Consider the following 24,594-nt stretch of genomic DNA (forward strand, 5'->3'; position numbering starts at 1 on the left):
AGACCATACACACCTCAGCCTCCAGGCTCACCCTCACATCACCCCACATCTCAGAGAGCTCCACTGGCTCCCAATCCATAAATGAGTACTCTTCGAACTCCCCCTACACACACAAAGCCTTACACAACATTGTCCCCACAAACCTCGATAACCAGATAAACTTCCACAAACCAACCAGACCACTGTGGTCAGTCAGTCTTCCACTCGCACCCCTCCCCCCCAGCATACGCACAACCAGATTCAGCAGTCGTGTATTCTCCTAACTTGCTAAGCCTGGAATCACCTGTTCCTGCACGCCAGAGCCACCTCCTCAGTTTTTGAAATTCACAAAAAACGGAAGACCTGGCTCTTCACCTGAACCTGACCCTGGCTCAACCCATACTGCTCCTGCATCAGGATACCCTGCTGGGTTATTTGTGTGCTATAATCAATACATATATTGTTACATAACAAGTTAAAGTGTTCAACTTAATGACTGGCAACTTGAGAACCTGACCCAGTGTGCTGACTCAGTGTTCTGGTTACTTTATCTTGGTTGGCTTTCTTCAAAAAACACAAGGGTAATCACAGTGAATTTGTGTAGCTCATGATCACGGTGACCTGCACACCAATTGTTATTCCCATATAGCATAGTTTGTATTTTCATACGGTCTATATGTACCATAGTTTTACAATCGTTTTCCATTGCTGGATATGTATTGTTTATGTACTTTTCTAAGTTGGATATACTATTACTCAATATTCACGTGAGTATGATGTATATGTTTTTCCTGGTTTTCCCAGACTTGGACGGGAGTGCATTGCTATGTCAATAATTGAGCTTTCTGCGTGATGTTTGTTGTCTTTCACCCTGTCTTCATTTGCAAGCGTTCAAAAAACTCCTGCTCACAGTTGCAAGTGTTTCTATGATTGATTTACACCCTATGCTTTGATGTTCAAAGCAATGCAAGATACCCTGTGTTAAGTGTTGGAATGGTTGCATTTTATCTTGGTTTGAGTAGATCCAGGGTTGACAACAGCCATAAATTTAATTGCCTGTGAGAAACATTCTAGGGCATATTCACAAGGAACTATCGCCGAGTCAATGGCACTTTTTCGCAGCCAAAGTTGCGATAAATCTATCGCCCCATTTACAAGCTGTTGCTAACAGCCCACAGCACCAGTTTACCTGCGATAGCAGCCACAAAAAACATCCCCACAGAGGCCCCCCGCAACTGTTGCTATTGAGATGCAGAATGGGCGTTCCCGTGCCAAAAGCCGCGACAACATCACACCTCAACATTCTCAATGACCAAACAGAACTGCGATAAAAACACAAAACAGGCGATAAGGCGCTTTAGCACCAGGAAATTTACACCTGCTCTGACCTGGTGTAAAGTCGGACGGCAGCCTGCACAACAAAAGGGAGCACAGCCCAGGGCCACATCGGAAGGGCAACAGATGCCATGGAGCCACCCATCATGCGACCCGGACACCCAAGAGGGCCACAACACCCACAGACACCACCCCCAGGCCCACCCCTCCCTGGCACACCCCGACCAAAGACATGCCACATCAGCTACACCTAAACATGCACAAAATAATCCGCCTGACATCGCACAATCACAACTGGTGACATGCATGTGTTGACACAGAAATGAGCAGCACATATTCACTTTCGAATCAACAAATGAAACATAATTAAAATGAACACTGAAATGAAATGAAGACACATGGCCGCTCCCCTCGGGACAATCCGTAGGTCCCAGCCGGCAAGACAAAAAACCTGATGAGAAGGTGTGTCCTGCGCACATCAAAGAGCATAGAGAGATCGAAGAGGAGAGAGAGGAAGAGAGGGGGAGAGAGAGAGAGAGAGAGAAGAAGAGAGGGTTAGAGAGAGAAGAAGAGAGGGGAGAGAGAGAGAGAGAAAGAGAAGAAGAGAGGGGGAGAGAGAGAGAGATAAGAACAGAGGGAGAGAGAGAGATGAAGAGAGGGTGAGAGAGAGGGAGAGAGAGAAGAAGAGAGGGAGAGAGAGAGAGAGTGCCGCCTCTGTGCACCCAGGCCACACTGCTCACCTGCATGCCACCGGTGTGTCTCCAACCACGTGCAGGTATGTATCGCGGTTCACCAGGTCACACATCTGAGTCAGAGCCGTCAGCTGAAACAGAGTCCAGATACATGACTGACACAGTACACACACCAGCACAAGACAACATCGCCTGCCTGCCCATGCACACCCAGACCTCACTGCTCACCTTCTGCCACCGGCGCGTAGACAGGAGGTCCCACCACGTGCCGCTGCAGGCCACAAGTCCGGGGCCCACGGACATGGCACTCTCCACACCATGCAGCCATGCTCCGCAGGCCAACAGGTCTCACGTTTGGAGCTGGGTCTTGATTACTCCATGGCAGAGGACATACCACTGCACCCGACACCATCGCATGCTGCACACCCGCTCGGCCCAATGGGTGCCACTAACTCTGGTATCCCGGGAGCGATGCCACATGGCGGTAGGCCCGCGCTGCCCGCTGGCTCTGGCCTACACTGTGGTTCAGCAGGGCATACTAAACCTGAGCTGTCCGGACCGCCGGGACGGGGCATCATCGCAGGCTGCACACCCGCTCAACAGCTTAAGGTGCCACTGACTCAGTGCACCCAAAGTCACCATCCCGTGGCGGGGTGCCTGTGCCGTCCGCAAGGCCTCGGATGCCACTAACTCTGTGCAACCCCTGTCTGCACCACATGGTGGTAGGCCCGTGCGTGCGCCAGGCCTCAGAAGCCACCAACTCTGTGCGCAACAACTCATGGGCCCTTTATGAATGAGAAGCAGGAGCGGCCGTCATCCAGTCACCCCCGGAAGAGGGGAATGTGAAGTTGTTGGCCCCTTATGTTGGCGGAGTCACATGGCCAGTGACGCCAGTGCCGGATGGGTGTGGTGTGTGTGCAAATCTGCCCTCAGGGAGTGGCTGTGACATGCTGACGACTAGACCAGTGACCTGCACACCACTAGGGAGTATGCCTGCGACGGGTAGCAATGATGGCTCCACCTCGGTGCGTCATCGGAGTGGTCTGGCCTGCCGTATGCCGGACCAGTGCAAGGCTTGCCACAATGACTCGTGGGCTCGGGGTGTGGTCCAGTCCATGTCCAGACAAGGAAGTGACTGATGTGTGTATCCCTGTTGTAGTGTTCACAGGACCAGGTACACAAAATGCAATGTCGCACCCTCTGACTCGCATCCCACAGGATGAACATCATTGACGCCTGGGAAGGCACTGTCCCCACATTCATTCACACATCCATACCTGAATGATGTAAGACATGACACAGCTGTGCATCACTGGATGTTTATTTGCACATCCAGTGCAGTTATGCACCTGGAGCGGTACAGGGTAATGCCGAGCACACTACACAATATGGGCACGTGGAGGGCCAGCCAGAGTCCATCCGGGGATGACATCTACTGCGGAAGAGGAAGGGTACAGTCCGCAGTCTGTCCGCCGTGTCATTGGTCATCGAACAGGATGTGGCAGTCCATGTCGCTGTCCAAGGTGAGTGCATCGGAGTGTATCGGGGGTCAGTGGAAGGTCATGAGGCCATGTGCGGCACCAAGCAGAAACAGGCCAGGTGGCGGAAATGAATGCTAGCGCCTCCTGATTACAAACGCATCCACGTCCTCATCCCCGGATGTGTGCTCTGCACCACCTGTGAGTGTTGCAGTACCGGCTGCGGCACTGTGTGCCACTGACACATCAGGGGCCGGAGGGGGATTGTCGGCAGCACTGTGTGCCACTGACACATCAGGTGCCTGAGTGGATACGCCTGCCACACTGGGAGGCACTGACACACCAGGGGGTGGGTATGTGGATGGTGTGGGGGCAGCAGCATTCATCAGCGCCACGCCTTGTGGCGGCAATGCCATGATGGAGGTCTGTAGGGCATGATAGATCCCAGCTACATTTCGATGATGTGCAGTGGTGGCTGCCATCCTTTCCGCCTCCATGCGCACCATGTCCTCCATGAACCTTCGCATGTGTGCCAGCTCAGAATCGCTGGAGCCACTCTGAGCGGACAGCTGTTCTACTCTCCATGTCATGACTCCAGCGATGTCAGTCAGGGCTCGTTGGAGACCATGGGGCAGACATAGACACCCAAGGATGGCGTCCAGTTTGGCAGATATGAGTTTGAACCCCACCCCCACCTGCTCAGCCGTCTCCCAAAGGCCCTCCCGCACACAGCGTTGGAAGGCCATTTGTTGTCCCTGGGGGATGTGGGAGAGTGTCGGGCTGTGGGAGCCTCCTGCTGGGTGGTTTGGGTGGTGGGTGGGGTCTCCTCGATGTAGCTGAACTGCCCTGATCGTGGAGGGGAGTCACGGATGAGGTCAATGATGTCTAGGAGGGCTTGTGCATCGATGCTGGTGTTGTCCTCCTCATCATCAGTAAAGAGAGGTTGGGACTTCTCTGCAGGAGGTGTTGACAATGCCCCTGCGATGTGAAGGGGCGATGGTGTATTACAATGTGTCCACATGTATGTAGCCGCATGGTACAGGTTGACATTCTGACAGCATGGCATTGTACATTGTGACAGTCTGTGGGTCTGGGTGAGGTGCCAGGGTCATTGTGGGTGTGTACCGTGCCCTGCTTGATTGTGCATGTGTGCCATCGTGGCTATCTCCACCAGTCCCCCAGTACCTGGTGGTCACTCACCCTGTTGCGGTTGTGTTGTGTCCTGTCAAGCAGTGTCTGGTCCCCGAACTCCGGCCACAGTATCCACACTGATGACTGTCAAAATCAGTTCCTCCATGTCATCCAGCACGAGCTGTGGCCCTTGGCCCCCACCTCCGGTCTGCGTTGCTGCCTTCTGGTTGGCGGAGAGTTACTCCCTGGTCTTCTGCTTAATGTCATTCCATCGCCTCTTGACCTCATCCATTGTCCGCTTGTGCTCTCCGACGGCATTCACCATGTTGACGATGTTCTGCCATATTCCAGTTTTGGTGTCCAATGACACGTTGGAGGTGACGAAGAGTTGTTGATGGTATTCTATCACCTCCGTGACTATGATCCTGTTCGCCTGCGTACTGAACTTCGTCTTCCTCGCCTTCTTGTCCTTGCCCTTCCCTGTCCCCGATGTCCCGGGCTGGTTATCCGGGGTGCTTGTGGAGTTGCGCTCGTCCTCTGCGCCTTTCTCCGGCTGCCTCCATGGTGCTTGGGTGTAGGTCAGTTTGGGTGTGGGTTTTTTTTCTACTTTTATGGTGATTTTTTCAGCCAGCCAGGTGTGTGTTGCAGGCCTGGCGCTGCTTATCGCTGATTTCCTCATCGCACTTTGGCCCATCGCGTGTTTTTTGGTGTTGTGGTTTTATCTCCTTCATGGTGGTTGTATCGTGGACATTGTCCGCGGTGTCGGCAGACTATTGCATGGTACCGCCTTGTTGTGAATTCCAAGTTGACACAGGGTTATTTTCCCGCGATGGGCTGCGATATTGGAAGTTGCGTTACGCTACTATTGCGGTAGTTATCACACGTTCTTGTGAATATACCCCTCTGTTTTTCTAAATTCAAAGGCTGAAAGACACCTGCACGGGTTAACATACAATGTTTCTTTTTTAGTTGCAATTTTAAAAATCATTCTGTTTTTCTGTTTTCAAGGCTTGAAAGACCCACTATTTATTTTCACGTGCTGCCTTTTTCTTCACATGTCAATGATTTAAATAGCTATATGTCCTTTGTGACTTGAATTGCTCAGGTTTGTGATTAAGTATTTTGTTTAGTTTCTACATTTTCTCTGCGCTTGTTCTTGCTCGAGTCTATTTAAGGTCAGTCTGGTCAACTGGATTAGTTAGTGTTAGGTATGCGCAAGTCCTTGTTTGCAGGATGTGTGTGTTTGTTCTTGTTTGTGAGATGGGGAAAAGATCTGTGTGTCTGAACATTGTGGGGTTATATTGTATTATATTTTTGTTTTTTTGTTTTTTTCATGGGAAATCTCCTTTGCGAGTTTTGTTGCTCTGTTTCTGTATGAATTAGTCTTCGTGGCGCTCTTTGTGCTTGGTTGGCTCATATAATGTACAATTTCTGTTAATTGTTTTTGTCTCTTTCATTGTAAAGGGGAAGATCTGTGGTGTCCAGTTACCAAGCCCTTTATCTGATGCCATGGAACACTGTGGTGGACCGTTTGGGTACTTGCTATTTTCTGTTGTGCTTTCTTCAGTTAGACCTGGGCTCAGCCACTGTTAACATCTGCCCCTTGTGGAGTCAGTCTGTCTGTCTCTGCATATCCTTGTACCTGGGTCTCATTTTTTCAGCAATTTTATTTAAGTTATTTAACTTTATTCAAGTTTACTTGAGTATGACAGGTACATTGTGCATGCCGGAATTCGTACTTAACCTTATTTGTTCCATTAAACTTATTAAATCCTTCATGATTCTCTGTATAATCAATGTGTTTCATACATATGATTTACCTTGTATTTTTTTCTAGTCTGTTAAGACAATGAATATTGGTTGGGAGGCACACAGCAGCACCCACCCCATTATATTTTGTCCACAATAGCAGCAACTGTTCATAATGGTTTTGTGTTAGGTGTCTTGAAATTCTAGCAGTGTCAGTAGGTTTCTCAGTCTAAGGTACCCTCTGGGGATGAGATTATATTACTTGACAGTTCAAATGTGATGGATTAACTTGTCCTTTGCTGAGAATGTTTAGGACTGGCTTGACAGTGCAACTGTCACTTGACCTTTTTATCCTACACCTATATTATTCTGCGATTCTTTGCTTCCACGCCAATACTCATCTATTTCCTTGCTATTTATTTGTAATGCTTCACATTAACATACAGCATTCCTTTACAGCCATTAAAGCCAGACTTATCAGCATTTCCAATGCTTGTTTTCAATTGGACTTTGATCAGGTTCCATGCTAACTTGACCCTACAGGCATTCTCTTTGTATTGTGTTCAGACAGATAATTTGGCAGTTCTCAGTCAGATCATTATCCAAGCGCTTTCCAAGATAACTTCTTCTTGGCCTCATAACTATCTCATTTGTAGTATAGTGTCAGTAGGCCTGGGCCACTCTCCGAGGGTTGAAATAGCCCACGTTGTGGCTCCCTCAGTGACCTGTCTGTCATTTGATCAATAAATGTTTGACAACCCTTGAAGAGTCAGTGTCTTCTTGCCACCATGGATTATTTAGGGGTCGCAGCTGCAACCCCTGGCTTTTCCTTTGAGACCCCTGGCAGTGCCTCTATGAACCCCTGGGTTCAGTTCAGCAACCAGGATCAGAAAGTACTTGTGAGTGATGTTCACTGAAAAGGGGCACTCCTTTTAAAACTATTTGGTAAAGACTAGTGATGTGTTCACTTCTTTTCTATGGTTTGCATGAGCGTGTTTTCAGGCAGAGGGGGAGTATCGGTGAAACACCCTCGCAAAACCTTTGCTATCAGGTCACGTGCCCTGAGAGGGTCAGGCCTGATAATGCCACTGTTGTGTTTTATTCGTGTGAATGTTGCAGTGAACCTGTGTTTTGCAGACAGGGCCCAGGGAAGCTGGAAAATGATCACATTTTAAACTACTTGCCAGCTCCTCTCCATTAGTGAAGACATTGTTGCCAAATTGACCCCACTGACCTGATGGTAAAACTGCTCACCTTGTTCCTGGACCACGTTGATGCTCCAGATTCAGAACAATTCACTCTAGCAAGGTCAGGCGAGTTTCAGAATGTTTTTTCTCCAGCAGACATCAGCGCATGACAGTCATCTGATCTTTGTAGTAGCTACACCGCTCAGGATATCTAGTGAGGTAGTGTCCATGTAGTTGGATCTGCGAGTCCCTGTAGCGATTGTATCTCAGTTTCAATGTGTTGTGTCACCACCTGTCCATCCCTGCACTTATTGTCATCACTTGGTCTCTGCGGCTGGTAGTGCCAGGGACTTCCCTCTACGTGCAGGCACCCACATCATAAGGTAATGATGTGTTTCTTCTGTAGTAGCACTTCATGCCACACTTTGGCTCTAAAGCTCTGTAAAAAATGGGAATTAATGATGCCCAATGATGCGTAGTTTGAAGGGTTAATGTGACAAGTCCAGATGAAAAATTTGCATTTTTTTAACTCTATTTTTATTGTTCTACCTAAATTACGCTAATATAAATGCAAAGGCAGAGTTAAAAAATCAGTGCCAGGATATATTTTGTTAACACAAAAAAGATTTACCCTCTAGCTGTAGTACTCCAGTTGCACTCTAATACCTGGTGTTGTCTTGAAATGTGAGTGCCCCAGTAGTACAGCATCCTTTCAACACAATATACTTGTATGCCATGCTGTGTCAAGAGAGAGGCCTAGACTTAGAAGGGACATTCATTAACTAAAATGGAGGTAGGAGGAGTAAAAGGTGAAGGGTGTGGGAGGAAGGTTTAGCTAAGGAAGGGTGTACAGAGGAGGATGAAGAAAGAGAATGCGGTGCTTATTCTATTGTCCTATTTATGGAAATAAAGATGGGGAAGGTGCGGTGGCTATGTGAGTCAGAGGTAACCTTGGCAGAAACTGCTAAGGAGAGCCCACATAATCTTCCCTTTTGTAGATCACTACTAGGTCCTTACAATCCTGGTATGTGGCTTCCCTCTTTGGCCCTTTTTAGGTCTCGCCTGGCTATCGCGTAAGCGATCGCGCAGCGAGACTCTAGTAAGGGGCTCCCAAAAGTGCTCCCAAAAGCGGATTGCATGGCGAGCACGCGCACAATCATGTGCATCGTGCCGCCATGCAGTCCGTTTGGCATCTTACTTCAAAGGGTCCACTCACCCGCCTGGAATGCGCTCCCCCGCCCCCTGCCAAGCGCGCGCGCCACGCTCCGCCGGGCTTGTCTTGTTCGTCTTTTTAAACATTCACGTTATCATGTGCTTACAAAAGCCTGCATGTTCGAAATGGGTTTCTTTATTTTCAGAGCGAAGGGCTTTACGATGTACTGTCTTTAACATTATTTAATGCCAACAGAGCGCTGTCTTCTTACATTTTTGTTTGTTTTTATGTTGTCATGAGCACATAACTGCGCTGCACGCTAAGCTTTATATTAATAGCAGCGCACATACTTTTTGTAGTACAAGTTAGTACTTTGCTTTGTTCACTTTGCTATTATTCCAGCGGACATAATACAACTGAGCACACTGTCTGATGTCTGATGCCTGATGCTTGCGGATGTCTGATGCCTGATGCTTGTGGATGTATTATGCCTGAAGTCTGATGCTTGTGGATGTCTGATGCCTGATGCTTGTGGATGTCTGATGCCTGATGTCTGATGCCTGATGTCTGATACCTGATGTCTGATTCCTGATGTCTGATGCTTGTGGATGTCTGATGCCTGATGTCTGATGCTTGTGGATGTGTGATGCCTGATGTCTGATGCTCGATGTTTGATGTCTGATGCCTGATGCTTGTGGATGTGTGTTGCCTGATGTCTGATGCATGATGTCTGATGCTTGTGGATGTCTGATGCTTGTGGATGTTTGATTCCTGATGTCTGATGCTTGTGGATGTCTGATGCTTGTGGCTGTCTGATGCCTAATGTCTGATGCTTGTGGATGTCTGATGCATGATGTCTGACACCTGATGTCTGATGCATGATGTCTGATGCCTGATGTCTGATGCCTGATGCGTGTGGATGTCTGATGCCTGATGTCTGATGCTTGTGGATGTCTGATGCCTGATGTCTGATGCCTGATGTTTGTGAATGTCTGATGCCGGATGTCTGATGCCGGATGTCTGATGTCTGATGCATGATGTCTGATGCCTGATGTCTGATGCCTGATGCCTGATGCCTGATGCTTGTGGATGTCTGATGCTTGTGGATGTCTGGTGCCTGATGTCTGATGCCTGATGTCTGATGCCTGATGTCTGATGTCTGATTCCTGATGTCTGATTCCTGATGTCTGATGCTTGTGGATGTCTGATGCCTGATGTCTGATGCTTGATGCTTGTGGATGTCTGATGCCTGATACTTGTGGATGTGTGTTACCTGATGTCTGATGCATGATGTCTGAACCTGATGTCTGATGCTTGTGGATGTCTGATGCCTGATGTGTGATGCTTGATGCTTGTGGAAGTCTGATACCTGATGTCTGATGCCCGATGTTTGATGTCTGATGCCTGATGCTTGTGTGTTGCCTGATGTCTGATGCATGGTCTGATGCTTGTGGATGTCTGATGCTTGTGGATGTTTGATTCCTGATGTCTGATGCTTGTGGATGTCTGATACTTGTGGCTGTCTGATGCCTGATGTCTGATGCTTGTGGATGTCTGATGCATGATGTCTGACACCTGATGTCTGATGCATGATGTCTGATGTCTGATGCTTGTGGATGTCTGATGCCTGATGTCTGATGCTTGTGGATGTCTGATGCCTGATGTCTGATGTTTGTGAATGTCTGATGCCGGATGTCTGATGCCTGATGTCTGATGCATGATGTCTGATGCCTGATGTCTGATGCTTGTGGATGTCTGATGCTTGTGGATGTCTGGTGCCTGATATCTGATGCCTGATGTCTGATGCCTGATGTCTGATGTCTGATTCCTGATGTCTGATGCTTGTGGATGTCTGATGCCTGATGTCTGATGTTTGATGCTTGTGGATGTCTGATGCCTGATGTCTGATGCCTGATGTCTGATGCTTGTGGATGTCTGATGCCTGATGTCTCATGACTGATGTCTGATGCCTGATGCTTGTGGATATCTAATGCCTGATGTATGATGCCTGATGCTTGTGGATGCCTGATGCCTGATTTATGATGCTTGTGGATGTCTGATGCCTGATGTCTGATGTCTGATGTCTTATGCCTGATGTCTGATACCTAGGGTCTGATTCCTGATGTCTGATGATTGTGGATGTCTGATGCCTGATGTCTGATACTTGATGCTTGTGGATGTCTGATGCCTGATGTCTGATGCCCGATGTTTGATGTCTGATGCCTGATGCTTGTGGATGTGTGTTGCCTGATATCTGATGCATGAAGTCTGATGCTTGTGGATGTTTGATGCCTGATGTCTGATGCTTGTGGATGTCTCATGCATGATGTCTGATGCATGATGTCTGATGCCTGATGCCAGATGCTTGTGGATGTCTGATGCCTGATGTCTGATGCTTGTGGATGTCTGATGCCTGATGTCTGATGCCTGGTGCCTGATGTTTGTGGATGTCTGATGCCTGATGCCTGATGTCTAATGTCTGATGCTTATAGATGTCTGATACTTGTGGATGTCTGATGCCTGATGTCTTATGGCTGATGTCTGATGTGTGATACCTGATGTCTGATTCCTGATGTCTGATGCTTGTGGATGTCTGATGCCTGATGTTTGATGCTTGTGGATGTCTGATGTCTGATGCCTGATGCTTGTGGATGTCTGATGCCTGATTCCTGATGCCTGATGTCTGATGCTTGTGGATGTCTGATGCCTGATGACTGATGTCTGGTGCTTGTGGATGTCTGATGCCTGATGTCTCATGACTGATGTCTGATGCCTGATGCTTGTGGATGTCTTATGCATGATGTCTGATGCTTGTGGATGTCTGATGCCTGATGCTTGTGAATAAATTAAAGGCATTGTCATTTACAATACCATTTACAATACCAATAGCTCCAAAACTCGCAGTTACGAGACCTATTGCATTGCAAATGCTTGTTATGAGTTGGGAGGTGCAGGGGATATGAAATTACTGGGGTCAGAAATCAATCCATCTGATAAAGAACCCCAGTGCTTTAATTTACCTATTGAACATGGCAGCTTTGGATTTCATGATAATGGAAAATACAACTTTATGTCTGAATCCAACAGGCTGCATTTGTGGAAGAAAATGGCCTATGTTTGACCGCCTAATGCATCAGTGGCATGGAGTCCTGAACCCTTACATAGGGCAGTAATACACTGCTTAATTGCTTTTGCCTCTGAAAATGCCAAAAGAATCCATTATACGTTCCACTGTGTTCTGGTAGTTTTCATTGAGCATATAGTTGTGAAAGTGTGAGGTTGTAAATACTTTTAGAATACACCTGTGCAAGGGAAAGCAAAATTGGACACTCACCATTTGAGACTGTATCTGAGCATAGTGAAGAAATAAGCATTTGAGTCTGTATCATAGCATCATGAAGATATACCTCAGCATGGGCTGGTCTTGATTGGCAGAGGCATATGATGCCTGCAACTAGGAATATAACCATGTGACCCAGCATATTTAGCTTTTATTCTGATGTTTGAATTGTTGTCTGAGAATTTGGGGATGTACCTGTGCATTTATAGTGTATTCGGGCTCCTCTGGCCTTCTGCCTGTTTATTAGTACACCTGAGCCTGGGCAGTTGATGCTGTGTCATGATACTTGAAGCTGTGCTTTTGTAAATGATGCTTGTGCTTTGGTATTGGTATTGTATCATGGATAATTGAGCTAGCCTTGGGTAGTTCAGGCAGTACCTTATTTGGAATTATACCTGTGAATTTAGTGCTGTGCCTGGGTGTTTGGTACTGTACATTATATAACATATAATGCATTGATTAAAGCACACATTCAATGTGTGTGCATCTTGCTCTGAATATCTGGTGCTGTTATTACCCGACTCAATTGTTCTCATTTTGTTGATCTCTGAAGTATGGACCCACTAGGATTCATGGCTATTCCTGAGAATTCATGACTGGTGCATACATATGAGGGCTATACCTTTGCAACTGATGGCTGTACATCTGGTAGTTATAGCTATTTTTCTTAACTTCCGGGATGTCACTTTCTATTTAGTTGTTGCGGGTCAGAGGTCATGGGACATCACTTCCTGTGATATCACCAAGGTCAAAGTTATTTTGACATTACTTCCTGTGATATCATCAGAAGTCACATGACCTGTGATGTCACTTCTGCTACCCCTGGCATTTTGAATAATTTATGTCCATGCTTTCCACCAACATACATTGCAACAGTTGTTTGGCCAATTGGTATTAGTGCTTGGAGAAAGAGAGGTTATGATCAGAAGTATGTATGACTTTTAAAAATAGCAACTAGGTCATGTTCAGTCACCCTTTGTTTACTATTGTTTTACCTGCTATTAATGAAGATGAATGCTGAACTTCCCAGCAAAGTCACTAATACATATTGTGTATACTTCTCTCTCCCGCTGCTCAATTGCTATTTTTAGCTGATTTTTTCAATGCAAATTAGTAGGTTTCTTGATGTTACTTTAACTTGGACACTATTTTATTATTATCCTTGTATTTTTATTATATCTGTGTAAACCACTTTTTTAACTTAATGCAAACAAATACGGATGTATGTCTTTACAACGCACACTTTTACAACGCGTGCACTTACAACGCATTTTTTACAACGCACAATCCATTACAACGCATGACATTACAATGCAGGACACTACAACGCATTTTTAAAAACTACCTTTACAACGCATTTCCATTACAACGCATACTACCTTTACAACGCATACCATTACAACGCATAATATTAAATTGCATTTAAGGTAAGTATTAGATAGTATAGGGGTAAAAATTACTATTCTAACTCCAGGGGGTGTAACAGTAGGGTAACTGTTGGATAGTATAGGGTTAAAAATTACTATTCTAACTCCAGGGGGTGCAACAGTAGGGTAAATGTTGGATAGTGTAGGGGTACAAATTACTATTCTAACTCCAGGGGGTGCAACAGTAGGGAAAGTGTTGGATAGTATAGGGGTAAAAATTACTATTCTAACTCCAGGGGGTGCAACAGTAGGGTAAGTGTTGGATAGTATAGGGGTAAAAATTACTATTCTAACTCCAGGGGGTGCAACAGTAGGGTAAGTGTTGGATAGTATAGGGGTAAAAATTACTATTCTAACTCCAGGGGGTGCAACAGTAGGGTAAGTGTTGGATAGTATAGGGGTAAAAATTACTATTCTAACTCCAGGGGGTGCAACAGTAGAGTAAGTGTTGGATAGTATAGGGGTAAAAATTACTATTCTAACTCCAGGGGGTGCAACAGTAGGGTAAGTGTTGGATAGTATAGGGGTAAAAATTACTATTCTAACTCCAGGGGGTGCAACAGTAGGGTAAGTGTTGGATAGTATAGGGGTAAAAATTACTATTCTAACTCCAGGGGGTGCAACAGTAGGGTAAGTGTTGGATAGTATAGGGGTAAAAATTACTATTCTAACTCCAGGGGGTGCAACAGTAGGGTAAGTGTTGGATAGTATAGGGGTAAAAATTACTATTCTAACTCCAGGGGGTGCAACAGTAGGGTAAGTGTTGGATAGTATAGGGGTAAAAATTACTATATTATGCGTTGTAATGGTATGCGTTGTAATGGTAGTATGCATTGTAATGGAATGCGTTGTAAAGGTAGTTTTTAAAAATGCGTTGTAGTGTCATGCGTTGTAATGTCATGCGTTGTAATGGATTGTGCGTTGTAAAAAATGCGTTGTAAGTGTAGTGCGTTGTAAAGGTTGTTCCCCAAAAAATACAATAGAGATTAAAAGTAAAAACGTAATAAAAAGTAAACCTGCTGCCATCTAAATGTGGTGTGCATAAATTTACAAAAAAAGTAAAGTATGATACATCACAAAAATAAATAAATGAAGAGCATGAAATGATAGCAGAAATGAAAACAGAAAATGCCCTACCCACACCGAAATGAATTACTTTATGAGCAGAGGTACTCATGGGCAAGAGCTGTCATGCACTCACCTGGTTCCAACCATAGAGATGATACTGGAACTGATGCTGGCCCTCCTATCCCCACATGGCCTTGCCCATTCAAGGAATAGCTTCTCCCTAAATAAAGTGTGGTCCTTGGGGGGACGAGGGGTTAGGATAAGAAAAGAAAAGAGAGACTTGCGGTACTGGTTCTGGACAGCAACTGTGCGGCACAGCATTAACTGGAGACTATCTGAGTCTGCTAGATAGATGTGCACAGGAACATGACCTCTGATTTTGCGGAGACACAATACACTAGAAATAACACGATGAAGTAATTACTAGTAAATCACTACAGGCTTCTCAGCATGGATTTGCAATAACTTTAGTAACATACACTTACAGTCTCTTTTATAAACACAGCAAGGAAACCGAATAACTGGAACCACCGGTTGGAGCTATACATTCCCAAGGAATAACTTGAAATACAGATTGGAGATACTGGCACTCCCAAGGAAACACTTGAAACATACATTTGAGTTACTGACACTCCCAAGGATACACTCGAAACATAGATGAATCGAGTGCCCTGACGATAGCTCTTTAGGCACTACTGTGCATCAGAGAAACACAGAGCAAAGTCTCAATTCCCTGTATAAACACAGTTCAAAGGTCAAGGTTGCAGGAAGGGTCCAGAGCAAGAACAATCAAGGTGAACTGGAGGGATGTCATGGGAATGAAACTTGAAGACAAGACTAAAGTTTTGAAGGTGCCAATACTCTGGCCTGCTTACTACTATTAAAGGATAGTGCGCACTAACCTGATATCAAGTACATAGCCTAGTACTTCAACTTGTCCTAAGTTCGAAGAAGGTCTCTAGATCTTGACACAGGAAGTCGCTGAGAAACTGGAGTTGCTGAGCAGGAGGTGAAGATGAAGGATGCCTCGAGGGAGCTGGAGCCAAGGGAATCACCAGAGAAGCTTGAACTGCAGCCGATAAGTGCGCTCCCCAGGTCCAGTCGATTCTCCAGGTGAGTGATTAGGCAGGAAGCTTGTTCCTCAGGGAGTTTAGGCCAAGCAAATAGCTCAGATTTGGGCGTGGTTTAGATAACATGCTCAGGATCCATTCTATACTGCAGGATTGCGTGGCGCCTGTGGCAACCTGGAAGGGCCTTGAAGACTCCCAAAGAAAACACACGTTAGTACACTGGCTTTGACCTTACGGGGAGAGCAGGTGCCAACTAAAAGATAGAAGCAGTTAACAGGAATCACATGTACTCATTATGTCCTGAGTCAGAAGTCACAGAGACTGTACCCTGCACCCCCCTGGTGGTTTAGATACCCCATCTCCAACTGATTGTCTGCCTGGATCAGAACATGGTGACCCCTGAGGTATGACACAAACTCCAGACAGGCCATCTGGATAGCCTTCAGTTCCCTGAATCATCTGCAGGCAACCAGCCTGCAGATGATCCCATTCCCCAGCACAGATAAGTGTTATGCCCAGTGCCTCCTGTATGGTGTCTCTCCTGCGTGTGACAGAACCATGAGGCATTTCTTTCATCCCTAGTACAAGAGCCTTCCCAGCTGAGACCCTGCTTTACACAAAGTGTTCCCTTTTTTCTCTAGTGTTTTGGTGTTACTAGGTATCTGTGTGTCGGAGTCCTCATATTGCACTACCCTCCCGTGAATCCTAAAGGAACATGGAGGAAACAAGGACCTTCTAAGGAGTGGGCAGTGGAGTAGCATAAAAGTCGCACCCATGTGTGCAATTTTGCTTGGCTTTGAGTTTCCTTCTCGGAGAACCTTCACGCCCTTTTGTTCCCTTCCTTGATCTTTCGCTTCTTCCATATTTGGAGCAGTGGCATAGTCTTTCTCCCTCCCCGGATTTCCTGTATCATGCTCGTGTCGGAGGCTCTTCCGTGTTTGCAGGGTTGCATGATTACGTGAGCCCTGTCTTACGGGTTCCTTGTTTTCTTGGCCCACCCATCCACTTCCTACCCCCTTAAAATGCCCGAATGTCCCCTTGGTGTACAGCGCCATCCCAGAACTTCTAAACGTCTCACCAAGTTCTGGATATGCTAAGTGTTGGTCACAGCATCTTATGTGACTTTTTGAGCACCCCCTTCTTTAACTACCTTGAACGTTGACTACAGAAAAGGTCATTGCAGTGATGAAGCAATGAGCAGGCATGGGGAGAAAACAAAGGAGACAGCATATTCACTTACTAACTCCCTGTTAGTCACTTTGGACCATAACTATTGTTTTTACTGTATTGTTTTTTGTAGGAAAAGGTTTTTTCGGCTTGACGACTGAGGTCAACTCTTTGTTTCCTATGCAGTGATTGGAAGTTGTTTTATGGTGAGTGCATAAGTGGGGTTCTGGCACAGAGATGTTATTGGGGAGGGTTAGTTGTATGATTATGCTAGGGTGCTGATAGGTGTCCCTTTGTTCCACCAGGGCTTCTATATCTAAAGAGGAGTTATCCAGAGTGAGACCGGTGCTGTCTGTGGTTGATGACTTCCAACATATTCCATCCATTCAGTGTGGTCCTCCCATCCTGTATCCTCCTTTATACCTCAGGACAGTTGCTGGCATTTGTGTGTTATTCACATGCTAGGGCTTCCCCTGGGAAGATTGGTTGGGGGCGACCTTTGCTCCTGTGGACTCTGAGGCTGCCCCCATCCCAACTTACTGACATCCGTGGTAACCACCCAAGAAGGAGTTACATGAAATGGAAGTCCTCCAGCCAGAATGTTATCATCCAACTATCACTGCAAGGCAACCTTGTCCTGAGGGGACACCTGCACAGGTAGATCGCAATCGTTGGAACATGGGGACCAATGTGCCAGTCGATGATTGACCAAGGGGTACATGTGCAACCGTGCCCACTGGAGAACATTGATTACTGCTGACATCAACCCCTGTAACCTCAATCACAGGGATACTGGGGCTGAAATCTGATTGAATAGACTCCCCCTCTCCCTCTTTATAGTCATCCTCCCTCCCACTGGAAGAAAGACCTGTCCCTTGACCAGGTCCAGGTCACCACCAGTGAATATCAGATCTTGTGTGGGGACTAGACAAGACTTACTGATGTTGATGAGGAAACAGTGACTCTCCAGTATCCTGCATACCTTCTGGACATGGTAGTTCACCTCACGGAAAGAAGAGGCAGAAATCAGCCAGTCATCCAGACATGGAAACACTAGTATTCCGTTCTTATGAACTATCCTCACCAAATGTGCCAATACTTTCATGTAAACCCTCAGAGACGAAGATAACCCAAAAGGGAGTACCTAGAACTAACCCCGGGCGGGTAACTATGCTCCGCTGGCGTAGTTTTCCATTGCGAACACGGAGTTCAGGCAAAACCACGACTCTGTGGCGGAGTGTAGTTAGCCGGCCCCTCCACTCTCCCAAAGTAATTAAAAATTACCTGCCGTGTGTGCCTCGGCTGCCTCCTCCTCGCAATGGTTGCTCTCTCCTGCTTCCTCGTGCATGCGCATTCGCAAGACGTACAACGTAGGGGTTATTCAGTGCAAGGAGGAGGCAGGAGAGAGCAGCCAATACGAGGAGGAGGCAGCCGAGGCAGACACGGCAGGTTAGTGCCTTTTTAATTATTTTTTATTACTTTGGGAGGGGGGAGGGTGTGGAGCAGAGCATAGTTCCACTGAGTTTATTTTAAACTCTATGGAACTACGCGGAGCACCACTCTGCATACTCCGCTCAGAGTTACCTAGAACTGGTAATGTGCTGAGCCCACTCTGAATCTGAGAAACCTCTGGGAGGACGGATGGATCGGCACGTGGAGATAAGCGCCCAAAATCCAATGATGCTACCACCTCCCCCTGAATCAGAAATGGAAGAATCTCCTGAAAATACAACATTTTAAACATAATACGAGGAATAAATGTGTTGACCCTCTTTAAATCCAACACCGGCCTGAAATCTCTGACACCTTCCTTACCATGAAGAGCATAGAATATACTCCTTGAACCTTCTGATTCTGAGGAATCTGTCTTATAGCCCCTTTTGAAAGCAGGTCTTGAATGCCAGTCATTAGGGCAACCCTCCTCACCAGATTGGAAGGAGTGGGGTGTGCACAAAAAACTCTGGGGTTAGAGAATCAAAAACTACCAAGTAGCCTTCCTCGATGATCCTCAATACCCATTGGTCGGTGATTGACATGGTTTCTGGAAGTATGGAAAGGGTCAATCTTCCACCAACTGGAAACTGTATGCCGGGACAGTGTAGAAAGTCTGGATTTTGTTTGTTGATGTACCCCATCATCAGACTGCTGAGACAGGGATTTATCAGTAAATGAGACACCACGGCTGTGTCCCATTCCATGAAATGCTGGTTACCCCTTGAAGCTGTCGATTGATGAAAAATACCTCTTGCCACCAAAGTACCTACCCCTTGATCACCTAGCCGGGGCTAACAGCTTCCTGTCCTCAACTGACTTCTTCACCTTTTCCTCCAACGGTGCGCCGAACAATTTTACTCCTGAAAATAGAATCCTCATAAGCTAAGTTTTCTGTGATGTGTCCGCCCTCCAATTTCTCAACCAGACCTGTCTCCTGACCTGAATGGCAGTACCTGTCGATGCTGCAGCTGCCGCAAGGTTCCAAGCGAAATATCCGACAACATCCTAGTCTGCTGTTCCATCATTGCCAAAATTGGCAAACATCTGCCCCTTGCTCCCTCAGCTCTGCTAGACTCTGATAGTCCTTCAACAGCTAGCTGAAGGTTTGATGGAGAAATTTACAGCAGCATAGGATGTCTCAATGTTTTCTCCACCCTTTTGTCCACATGATCCGATGATAGAGATCAGGGTGTGTATAATATTCCCACTACCACGGATAAAGTAATCTCACAGTTACACGCACATGCATACATCATACGCTAGGGCCCATTTCACTAACATACGCTCAAATACTCTACCAGCAATAAACCTGTGGAAAGAAAAACTCCTAAACACCCTGCATCTATACCGAGGTCGATAAGACCTGGTTTTTGTGACTGTCCTTAAGCATAATCTATACAACATATACAGCAATAATCAATAATGTAAACCCAATAATTGACAAGAAAGAATATCCAACACCATGTTTTAAAATTATATTGCTTTATCTAAAATTAGTCAAAGAAAATCAATCAGAGTAAATCATTTCTCATAGTTACCTATTCTAGCTAAATGTCAGAACGGGTCAGGACAAGTCTCTCGGTAAATGTCTCTCAAGACGAAGTCCCTTCAGCATCAATCCTCAGCAACGTAGATTCGGTACGCGGCAAAGGCAAAATGGCAAGTGGCAAGAACCCTCTCTAGGCTAACATTTCTTATAGTCTCTAAACAATGGAAAGATACATTGGAAACATAGAAAAAACTATAATGTCCGCCGGACTTGCTGAGCAGAGCGAGAAGGAAAGGATGTAACATCGCTACATTTGAGAATCTCCGCTCAGGAAAAGTACACATAATGAAGACTACGGAACAGGAACCAAGAAAATAAAACATGTATCATATTAATCCTGCTTCTCCTCGGCTATCGAGCCACAGTTCAGAGCTTCTCTCTAAGGCTCCTTTGTTTCCCAAGGCTGCCAAGGACACTTCCATTTCACTTGGAGACTTTCCCAAAAACTGCTGCTGTCCTCATGGAAAGTTTTTCAAACCAGCAAACAAGGACCATGGTCAGTTAGCTTCAGGACCATTTCCAGCAGGGGTCTCCCTCATCACAGTTTTCATATTATAAATCACAGCCAGGCTCACAAATCTGCCATCTTTTCTAGGCCAACATAGGCCTCAATAGACCATCTTAATTAAAAGAGACAAAACAACGTTACCACAGCATAGTGATTAAACAGTGTTAACCCCACTAATACCCTTATGTGTATGCATTTATCTAGCACTTGCAACATAGAAAAGCATTAATTCGAAAAGCATTTTGTGCTCAAAAATAAACAGCACATAGCAACGTTTAAACATGAAAACACGCACGTTAATTTTAATCAGCACATTTATGCACACCCACGTGTAACTCTCTCTTGTTAGGACAAACGGATTGATTAATATAAACACACTTGCACAAGACAAATAATTAATTATTAATTATTAATAAATTAGTACAACGAATAGACATGCCAGAGCTTCAAAAGCCATTGAATTTTCAAACTGAAAACTCTGCTCCAGCAATCCCCCCTTTGGTGATTTTATCACCAAATAAACCCCCCCAAAAAAAAAAAAAAAATTAGTGAAAATTTAGTCCCATTTTAGGAGAAATCGGAAATGTCTTTTCCCCTTACACAACATTACACACCAGTCACTCTTTCATCATCCCTTTTTGTCTCTAAGTAAACACTCTCCCTCAATTCTTCTAATTCAATTTCTTGAGGTTCTCTCTTCAACCTCTTATTTTTCTTTTCTTTATTCAATTTCTTCCTCCCTCCCCTGTTTTTACAACACACACACACCAATCTTATTATTAATAAAGCAACAATTATACAAGTTAAGGGAAACAATATTCTACCTATAATAGTACTACCTATTTTTGCAATAAAATCCTTAACAGCTATCATTTTATTAGCTATTTTAGTCCACAAACTCTCAGCTTCAAGTGGTACTAATTCTTCATGCAAATCAGTAATATTTTTGATATAGACCTTCAGGTCTTTGCTTTCGTCTGGAATGTAAGTGCAACAATGTTGAACTTTCAGCATTCCACAGACTCCCCCCTCCTTGGCCAATAGAATATCAAGGGCAAGTCGATTTTGCATAGACATGGCACGTACGGCACTTAATTCCGTATTCACCAAAAGAAACCCTCCAGCGGTATTTGTCGATAAGCGATCAACCACTGTGGACAGTTTCCGAATTCCATAAGCATTCAAAGAAATTCCCACTGCTGGAATCAAAACCCCAAAAATATCACCCACTATTTCAGACCAAGTTTCTCTCTTAAAACGCATTAGTAAGTTAATATGTTCCACATCTGTTATTTTATCTATATGAAAAATCTTTGGAAAAACTAGGCCCACATAACACGTGCCATACCAATGGTCAGGCAACTTGTAATAAGCCTTGTTCCCACAAACATAATATACTCCTGGAAAAATTGCATCTTCTCCACCTCTGAAACCCCAACCTGTTGCAATGAAGTATGTATCATGGCACTCACTAGTCCCGACAAAATATGTATCATATTGGGATTTCCTTCTTGTAATACAAAGTTTACCCTTCTGTGGTGCATCTAGAGCTAAAGTTGGACTAGCCCCATTCTTCAACTCTTTTCCCATCTCAATGTCCCAAATTGTCTCACTCACTTTATATTTTCCTGCTTTCTCATGCATGTTCAATCTCCTTTCTTCTACCATATCCAGGAAAGCTTTCTCCTCTCCTTTCAAACTGCAAGTTAAATTATTCTTAAAAATGTAATCTAATGTTAATCCTTTTTCTTCAATAAAAATCTCACCAAAAGTGTTAGCTTCTTTAGCTGGATTCAGCTCTTTGTTCATTGGCAAATGCCCAAAAATACTATCTCTGTTAGACATCTTATAATCTACTTTCCCTAACAAATAAAAAACACTACTTAACATACTACAGGAAATACCATATGTAGCTGGTAAATGATGATAAGTAACACCCTCTGAAACGGATGCAGGTAATTGCATACAGACGTAGCAATCCCTTACTTCCATTGTTTTCACATATTCATATAACAGTTTTGAAAAAACATTACTAGAAAAATTATTAATTGACCTATCTTTGTGTATGTAAGTATTACTAATTCTAATTGGAACTACTTTTTGCGAATTCTTCTCTACATTTGTCACATTCTCTGTATGCGTTCCAAACTCTACTTTAAAAGTAACTAATAAAACTAAAACACCCCATAGAAGCATTAATAATCCAGTACAGCAGCAGCACATCCTACACCACCTCTTAAAGAAGGCACATCTATTTCTATTATCCTCTATGTTAGCCATTTTACTACTTTAGTTTAACCTCTACTACTCCACTACTGTTTGAACTTTTTCAATTCTTCAGCAATTCTTCAGCTTTCAGTTTTTCCAAATGATCTCTTCGTTCACTTAATCCAAGTGAATCCTTCCTTTATTCAGTTTGGATACTTGTCATTCTTCACTCCAATTTCTTCAACATCAAATTGTATTAAATCCCCAACATCAAAATCCTCAGTACTCGACTCTTCTCCAATGTCAGTCAAGAGTACTTTCAGAATTTCACCAGTATCTTCCTCAACCACTTCTCTCAAGATCTCTTCCGGATTATCTCGAGTCACTGTTTCTTCTTTTCCTCCTTCAGACAGTGCCACATAAGACCATTCCGGTGATCTGTACTTTTGGTTGGGTCTTCTTACTCTTTTTATTTCCACTGGTTCGTTTGACTCCTTTGATTCTTCTTCTTCAGCTTTTGAACTTTGACTCGAAACTTCATTCACTTGTTCAGCTTTCGATGTACTTGCTCTTATTATTTTGTATCTCAGCCTCTTAACTCTGTTGTTAGGCCAACGATCTCCTCTCAACACCTTTTTCGGCTTTATTTCTTTATTATTTCTTTCTCCAATCCAAGTTCTCTTTCTCAGAACTCGACCTTCTGTTTGTTCATCTTCATCATCTGTTTCAAGTGCCTCTTGTTTCCGTTTTCCAGCAGCTTTCTTCTTTTCCACAGATTTTTTCACCACTCTTTGAGACTTCCCTACTCCTGTCCCTCCTCGTGTCTCCGACACGCAATCTTCTTGCTGTCTACTTGTCCCTTCACCTAGCTCATCAAGAATGTTCCCTACACCTCCTCGGGGGTCTTCCGCAATCTGTCCCTCTCTATCTTCTTCTGACCCTACCTCTTCAAGTATAATCTCAAGTGGTTCTTCAATCTCCTCCTCTTCTGATTAAGGAGTAGTCTCTGTGTGATTTCTCTTTTCTTTTCTTTTCCCTTCACTGCTGTTTGAAACTTCAGTCTCTCTTACAGAATCTGATCTCTTTTCTGATACTCGCAGTGGTTCATTCGAAGCTCTTCCTACTTCTTTCCCCACTGATTCTGTATCTTCATCATCGCTGGAATCTGACTCTTCAAAATACTCTTTACCAGTCCCTTCTTTTGGGTTTGGAACTCTCAGAGTATGACTTGCATGTACCCAGTGCTTCACTCCAGCACACTTTACTGCAGTCGTCGTAGTCAGAATAACTTGTCTCGGCCTTCCCCACCTTGGAATCAAGCAATTTCTTCTTCTGTGTACCTTTATCCTCACCCAGTCTCCTGGACTCAGATCATGGGCTTGCTTCTTCTCAAGTGTGGTAGCTTCTTCTCCAACCTGGTGAAACACAGAATGAACTGCGTCAGCCAGGCCTTTACAGTAATCCAAAATCATGTCATCAGTTATTGTCACCAATTTATTGACAGGCACGAATGCATGGCGCATTGCACGTCCCATGATTATCTCGTGCGGACTCAAACCAGTAGTTCTATCTGGAGTAGATCTCATAGTCATCAGAACTAGAGGCAAAACATCTGGCCATTTCATGCCAGTGGCTAAGCACATTTTTCCAATCCTATTCTTGATTGTGCCATTAATCTGCTCAACCACACCAGAAGCCTCTGGTCGGTATGCACAATGTAGCTTCTGCTGTATTTTCAATGCTTCACAAATCAAACCCATAAGCTCATTTTGAAAGTGTCCACCTCTATCAGACTCAACTGTTACTGGAAACCCGTACCTAGGAATCAACTCCCTTAACAGTAACTTTGCCACTGTTAATCCATCATTTCTTCTAGTCGGGTAAGCTTCCACCCACCTTGAAAACAAACAGACTACCACTAGAACATACCTCAGTCTGTTTACTTGGGGCATTTCAATGAAATCAATCTGCATTCTTGTAAAAGGACCTCCTTCTCTGCCTATTGTTCCCAGACTCACCACTGTCTTTTTCCCAGTGTTAAATTGCTGACAAACTAAAC

This window comes from Triturus cristatus, chromosome 1_2 (assembly GCF_964204655.1).
Source record: "Triturus cristatus chromosome 1_2, aTriCri1.1, whole genome shotgun sequence".
NCBI lineage: Eukaryota > Metazoa > Chordata > Amphibia > Caudata > Salamandridae > Triturus > Triturus cristatus.